Below are 6328 nucleotides of genomic sequence, written 5' to 3'. Positions count from 1 at the left end.
CTCAGGTCCTCACACTGTCTCCTCTCATCTAAGCCTGCTCTCTCTCAGGTCCTCACATTACCTCCTCTCCTGGATCTGCAGCTAACACACAACACACACACACACAAGTTAGAAAGATACCTATGTTCAATCTACCCTGGCCTCAGTTCCAACCTCAACTCCAGCTCCAACCTCTTCCTTTCCTCCAACCCTAACAACTCAACCCTACCCAAAGGGTTGTGCGCTGTCGCTATCTTTACACTCTCTCTCCCACTACTTTCTTCTCTTCTACCCTATCATCTCTTCCTTAAGCTACATCCTCCTGTCTCCTGATTCTACCTTTTTGACCCTACTCTCCTCACTTCCAATATCTTATGATTCGCACTGTCCCCTTTCCTTCCCGCCAGATAGACCCTTCTCGTCCTGCTCCTTGGCTGAGTGACTCATTGCGAGCTTATGGAACAGGGCTGCGGGCAGCTGAGCAAAACTGAAGGAAAACTAAACTTCCGGAGGACCTTTCATCCGTTTACTACCTCCTCTCTGCCTTCTCTTCAACTCTTTCTGTTGCTAAAGCCACTTTCTAACAATCTCCATTTCTAGCTTCTGCCTCTAACCCTAGAAAAGTATTTTCAATCCTTTCCTCCCTCCTTAATCCTCCACCCCCTACCCTTACATCTTCCCTCTCTGTGGACGACTTTGACGACATCCGCTACTCATTCACTCAGCTTATTGAGTCCACTGGTCCTACTCACACGGACCTAACCTACGCCTTGATCTCTTTCTCCCTCTCTCTCCAGATGAAATCCTGTGACTAATCAGATCTGGCCGCCCGACAGACTGCCTGCTCGACCCCATCCCTTCTCCAGACCATCTTCTCCCATTCCTCACTTCCCTCATCAACTCATCCCTGACCACTGGCTGCGTATCCTCTGACTTCAAAATGGCCAGATTCGCTCCCCTCCTCAAGAGCTCGAAAAATGGCAGCGATCCCCTCTAGTGCCGTTATCAATCAATCTGACAGGAGGTGGCGACACGCATTTCTGCGTTCTTGGCAGATATCTGAACTTGGATGTCAATCCACAACCTCAATTCCACAGTTCATCCCTTCCAGAGTGCAAAGAACCTTGGCGTGACCCTGGACACGCCAACACTCTGTCGTTCTCTGCAATCATCAAAGCAGTGACTCGCTCCTGCAGGTTCATGCTCTACAACATCTGTAGAGTACAACCCTACCTCACACAGGAAGCGGCACAGGTCCTAATCCAGGGACTTGTCCTCTCCTGTCTGGACTACTGCAACTTGCTGTTCGCTGAGCTCCCAGCTTGTTCCATCAATCCCCTGCAATTTATCCAAAACATTGCAGCCCAAATGGTTTTAGAACTTTAAAACTATGCTCAAACCCTACTCCCCAATCCAAGCACTCTATTCTGCCACCTCAGGTCTCTTGGCCCTCCCACTTCTACTGGAGGGCAGCTTCCATTTAGCCCAGTCCAAGCTCTTCTTTGTCCTGGCACCCAAATGGTGGATCCAGCTTCCCCCTGAAACTAGGAGAGCAGAGTCCCTGCCCATCTTCCGAAAACAGTCCAACAAGCTATCTTAAGATGAATGCACTAACTGTAAGTCACTCTGGATAAGTGGGTAGGCTAAATTACTAAAATGTAAAAACTTTAAAGTCTTTCTCCCTCACCCCTGACCCTCTCCACTGGGACAGACACAGAATTGAGAGATATGGAACAATTAAAACACAACATAGAGACCTGCTAAATCATTGTAGGTATTAAGATTTTTGGGGGCAGAGAACAGTGCATGTTAGTGGAAGTAAAATGTCACCTTGAGAGAAAGAGAGACAGAGAGAGAGACCACTATGTCACGCCTCCAGCCAGTTTCACTCCACTCCACTACACCCAGTTATCAACCAGACCAGAGTCAACTAGGACACGACAGGGATAAGTTGAGCCCATCACACCCCATCTCCCCAGCTAAAACAGGGATATATCTCCCCAGACAGAACAGGGCTCAATCACCCCAGGAAGAACAGGGCTCCATCTCCACAGACAGAACAGGGCTCCATCTCACCAGACAGAACAGGGCTCCATCTCCCCAGACAGAACAGGGCTCCATCTCCCCAGACAGAACAGGGCTCCATCTCCCCAGACAGAACAGGGCTCCATCTCCCCAGACAGAACAGGGCTCCATCTCCCCAGACAGAACAGGGCTTCATCTCCCCAGACAGAACAGGGCTCCGTCTCCCCAGACAGAACAGGGCTCCATCTCCCCAGACAGAACAGGGCTCCGTCTCCCCAGACAGCACAGGGCTCCATCTCGCCAGACAGAACAGGGCTCCATCTTGACAGACAGAACAGGGCTCCATCTCCCCAGACAGAACAGGGCTCCATCTCCCCAGACAGAACAGGGCTCCATCTCCCCAGACAGAACAGGGTTCCATCTTGACAGACAGAACAGGGCTCCATCTCCCCAGACAGAAAACGGCTCCATCTCTTCAACCATAACAGGGTTCCATCTCGCCAGACGGAACAGGGCTCCATCTTCCCAGACAGAACAGGGCTCCATCTCCCCAGACAGAACAGGGCTCCATCTCCCCAGACAGAACAGGGCTCCATCTCCCCAGACAGAACAGGGCTCCATCTTGACAGACAGAACAGGGCTCCATCTTGACAGACAGAACAGGGCTCTATTTCTCCCGACTCCGCTCATTCATTTCACCATGCTCTCGCCATGATCCCGCCTATTGATTTCAGCTTAAGTAATGAGCTAGCTTATCCAAAAATCTTTAGCGTTTGGGCTCAAGTTAAGGAAATCGATGGGGGCATTTCCCTTTTTGAACAGCACACGCAGGCTTTTTATGTACGGAGGGACAGGACAAATCCTTAAGCTGATAAATCAATAGGGCTTTCTGTCGATGGACACACACACACACACACACAGCTGACTAGTGGTATTTTTTAAGGCAATTAAAGTGAACTGTAAACGTACGAAGGCCAATCAATGTTGATGTGGGACTATTATCAGTGCTTTAAGGCTGATTTACTGTGTGTGTGTGTGTGTGTGTGTGTGTGTGTGTGTGTGTGTGTGTGTGTGTGTGTGTGCGTGCGTGCGTGCGTGCGTGCGTGTGTGTGTGTGTGTGTGTATGTGTTGCGTGTGTGTGTGTGTGTGTGTGTGTGTGTGTGTGTGTGTGTGTGTGTGTGTGTGTGTGTGTGTGTGTGTGTGTGCGTGTGTGCGTGTGTGTGTGTGTGTGTGTGTGTGTTGTGGTATATTATCAGTGATTTAACGCTGACATACTGTGTGTGTGTGTGTGTGTGTGTGTGTGTTGTGGTATATTATCAGTGATTTAACGCTGACATACTGTGTGTGTGTGTGTGTGTGTGTGTGTGTGTGTGTGTGTTGTGGTATATTATCAGTGCTTTAAGGCTGACATACTGTGTGTGGTGTGCGTGTTTGTGTTTTAGTATATTATCAATGATTTAACACTGATTGAAATGGCTTTAAAGAGCAGCTGGAGGTTCAACTGTCTAACTGTGTTCAAGTCATTTATCTAGAACTGGGTAGAGACCTAATGTTGACGCTACTACAGGACACTGTTCTACTCCCTTCTGTCAGAGCAGTGAATTCAAGCCAACAAATGCAGAACAATACCAACTTTTATTTTTTCTATTTGGGGATTTCATTATGCTATGCATGTTCCCTGACACCAGTAGAAAACATGGAAATGCACATTTGAGGACAACCAGATACACTGGCTTGGTGTAGATGTTCAGATGTTTACATAGTGCCCTTACATAAACATCCCCCCCCCCATCCCCCATACACACATTCACCCAAATCTGTACACACACAGTCCATATGCTCTCTCTTCCCTCAGGTATAGAACAGATGAAATTGGCATGTTCTATCTAAGGGGAGAAATCTACATCTAATTAAATGGATAGTAGTTAGTGAGACTTGGTGTGTGGAGCATGTAGATTGACATGGTGATTGATTAGGCTTGGTTCAGAGGGTGTCTTCAGGGGTGAGCGTGAGACTGGCCATGCAGAAGACAGGAGCCCTGGAACCAGGCCAACACAATGACAACAGAGACAATATAGCTAAGTCCCGGTCCCAAAGCCAGAGGCCTTATAGAGATTATTTTTATATTTTTTACAATTGGTATTAAAGCTGTCAATGACTGGAACGAACTGCAAAAATCTCTGAAGCTGGAGACTCATATCTCCCTCACTAGCTTTAAGCGCCAGCTGTCAGAGCAGCTCACAGATCACTGCACCTGTATATAGCCCATCAGTAAACAGCCCATCCAATCTACCTACCTCATCCCCAAACTGTATTTATTTACTTATCTTGCTCCTTTGCACCCCAGTATCTCTACTTGCACATTCATCTTCTGCACATCTGCCATTCCAGTGTTTAATTGCTATATTGTAATTACTTCACCACCATGGCCTATTTATTGCCTTAACTCCCTTATCTTACCTCATTTGCACTCATTGTATATATATTTTTTTGTTTTCTTTTGTTCTACTGTAGTATTGACTATGTTTTGTTTACTCCATGTGTAACTCGGTGTTGTTGTTTGTGTCGAAATGCTAATCTTGGCCAGGTCGCAGTTGTAAATGAGAACTTGTTCTCAACTAGCCTACCTGGTTAACCTTTCTGATCTCCCCATCCCGGATCCGGGTTCGTGAATACAGACTCAAGCTCATTACCATAACGCAACATTAACTATTCATGAAAATCGCAAATGAAATGAAATAAATATGCTAGCTCTCAAGCTTAGCCTTTTGTTAACAACACTGTCATCTCAGATTTTCAAAATATGCTTCTCAACCATTGCAAAACAAGCATTTGTGTAACAGTATTGATGGCTAACGTAGCATTTAGCATTAGCATTCAGCTGGCAACATTTACACAAAAAAACAGAAAAGCATTCAAAAAAATAATTTACCTTTGAAGAACTTCAGATGTTTTCAATGAGGAGACTCTCAGATAGCAAATGTTCAGTTTTTCCTGAAAGATTATTTGTTTAGGACAAATCGCTCCGTTTTCTGCGTCACGTTTAGCTATGAAAAAACCCCTGTATCCAGGATTGTGTAAATCTATCAGCAAGCTCATTAGCATAACACAACATTAACTATTTATGAAAATCGCAAATGAAATGAAATAAATATGCCATCTCTCAAGCTTAGCCTTTTGTAAACAACACTGTCATCTCAGATTTTCAAAATATGCTTCTCAACCATAGGAAAACAATAATTTGTGTAAAAGTAGCTAGCTAGAGTTAGCATTTCGCGTTAGCATTTAGCGTTAGCATTAGCGTTAGCATCCAGCACGCAACATTAACAAAAACATAAAAGCCTTCAAATAAAATCATTTACCTTTGAAGAACTTCTGATGTTTTCAATGAGGATACTCTCAGTTAGATAGCAGATGCTCAGTTTTTCCAAAAAGATTCCTTGTGTATTAGAAATAGCTCCGTTTTATACATCACATTTGGCTACCAAAAAAAATCCATAAATTCAGTCCTCAAAACGCAAACTTTTTTCCAAATTAACTCCATAATATCGACTGAAAACATGGCAAACGTTGTTTAGAATCAATCATCAAGGTGTTTTTCACATATCTCTTCATTGATACATCGTTCTTGGACACATGCTTTCTCCCCTGAATCAAATGGTAAAGTAGAAGCAGCTGGCAATTGCGCACCGAATTCGACGCAGGACACCAGGCGGACACTTGGAAAATGTAGTCTCTTATGGTCAATCTTCCAATGATATGCCTACAAATACGTCACAATGCTGCTAAGACCTTGGGCGAACGACAGAAAGTGCAGGCTCATTCGTTGCGCAATCACAGCCATATAAGGAGAGAATGGAAAACAGAGCTTCAGAAATTCTGCTAATTCCTGGGTGATGCATCATCTTGGTTTCGCCTGTAGAATGAGTTCTGGGGCACTTACAGACAAAATCTTAGCAGATTCTGAAACTTCAGAGTGTTTTCTTTCCAAAACTGTCAAGAATATGCATAGTCGAGCATCTTTTCGTGACAAAATATCGCGCTTAAAACGGGAACGTTTTTTATCCAAAAATGAAATAGCGCCCCTAGAGCTCTAACAGGTTAAATAAAGGTGAAATAAAAAAATTAAAATAAAATAAATATGGTAGTAGCTCCACCTTGCCCTCTGATTGGCTAGGTGGGATTCTTGTCACATGGATTATAGGCCAACCTGCATTATCTATCCAATCATTTTCTGCCTACTGTAGGAGCTTAGGGTTTAGTGGCTAGGGGGTCGGGGGTAGGAGGTAGGAGCTAGGGGCTAGGGGTAGGAGCTAGGGGGAAG

At 45.0% G+C, this 6328-nt stretch overlaps 1 long non-coding RNA gene across 1 annotated transcript in view; it reads right to left on the bottom strand.

Moving 5' to 3' along the window:
* The window catches only part of LOC149977385 (uncharacterized), an 80923-nt gene extending 75000 nt beyond the window's left edge, over nucleotides 1-5923 (bottom strand). Inside the window, exons 1-2 of the long non-coding RNA XR_016486540.1 lie at nucleotides 5367-5923; nucleotides 4937-4998 (exon numbers count right to left, since the gene is read on the bottom strand). This is a non-coding gene — a long non-coding RNA (uncharacterized LOC149977385). The remainder of the gene's footprint in view (nucleotides 1-4936; nucleotides 4999-5366) is intronic.
* Between the last annotated feature and the right edge of the window lie 405 nt (nucleotides 5924-6328).

This window comes from Oncorhynchus mykiss, chromosome 15, assembly GCF_057628025.1.
Source record: "Oncorhynchus mykiss isolate SJ-2025 chromosome 15, ASM5762802v1, whole genome shotgun sequence".
NCBI classification, from domain to species: domain Eukaryota; kingdom Metazoa; phylum Chordata; class Actinopteri; order Salmoniformes; family Salmonidae; genus Oncorhynchus; species Oncorhynchus mykiss.
Note: the sequence above shows the minus strand (reverse complement) of the source record. Positions and strands in the feature narration are given on the sequence as shown.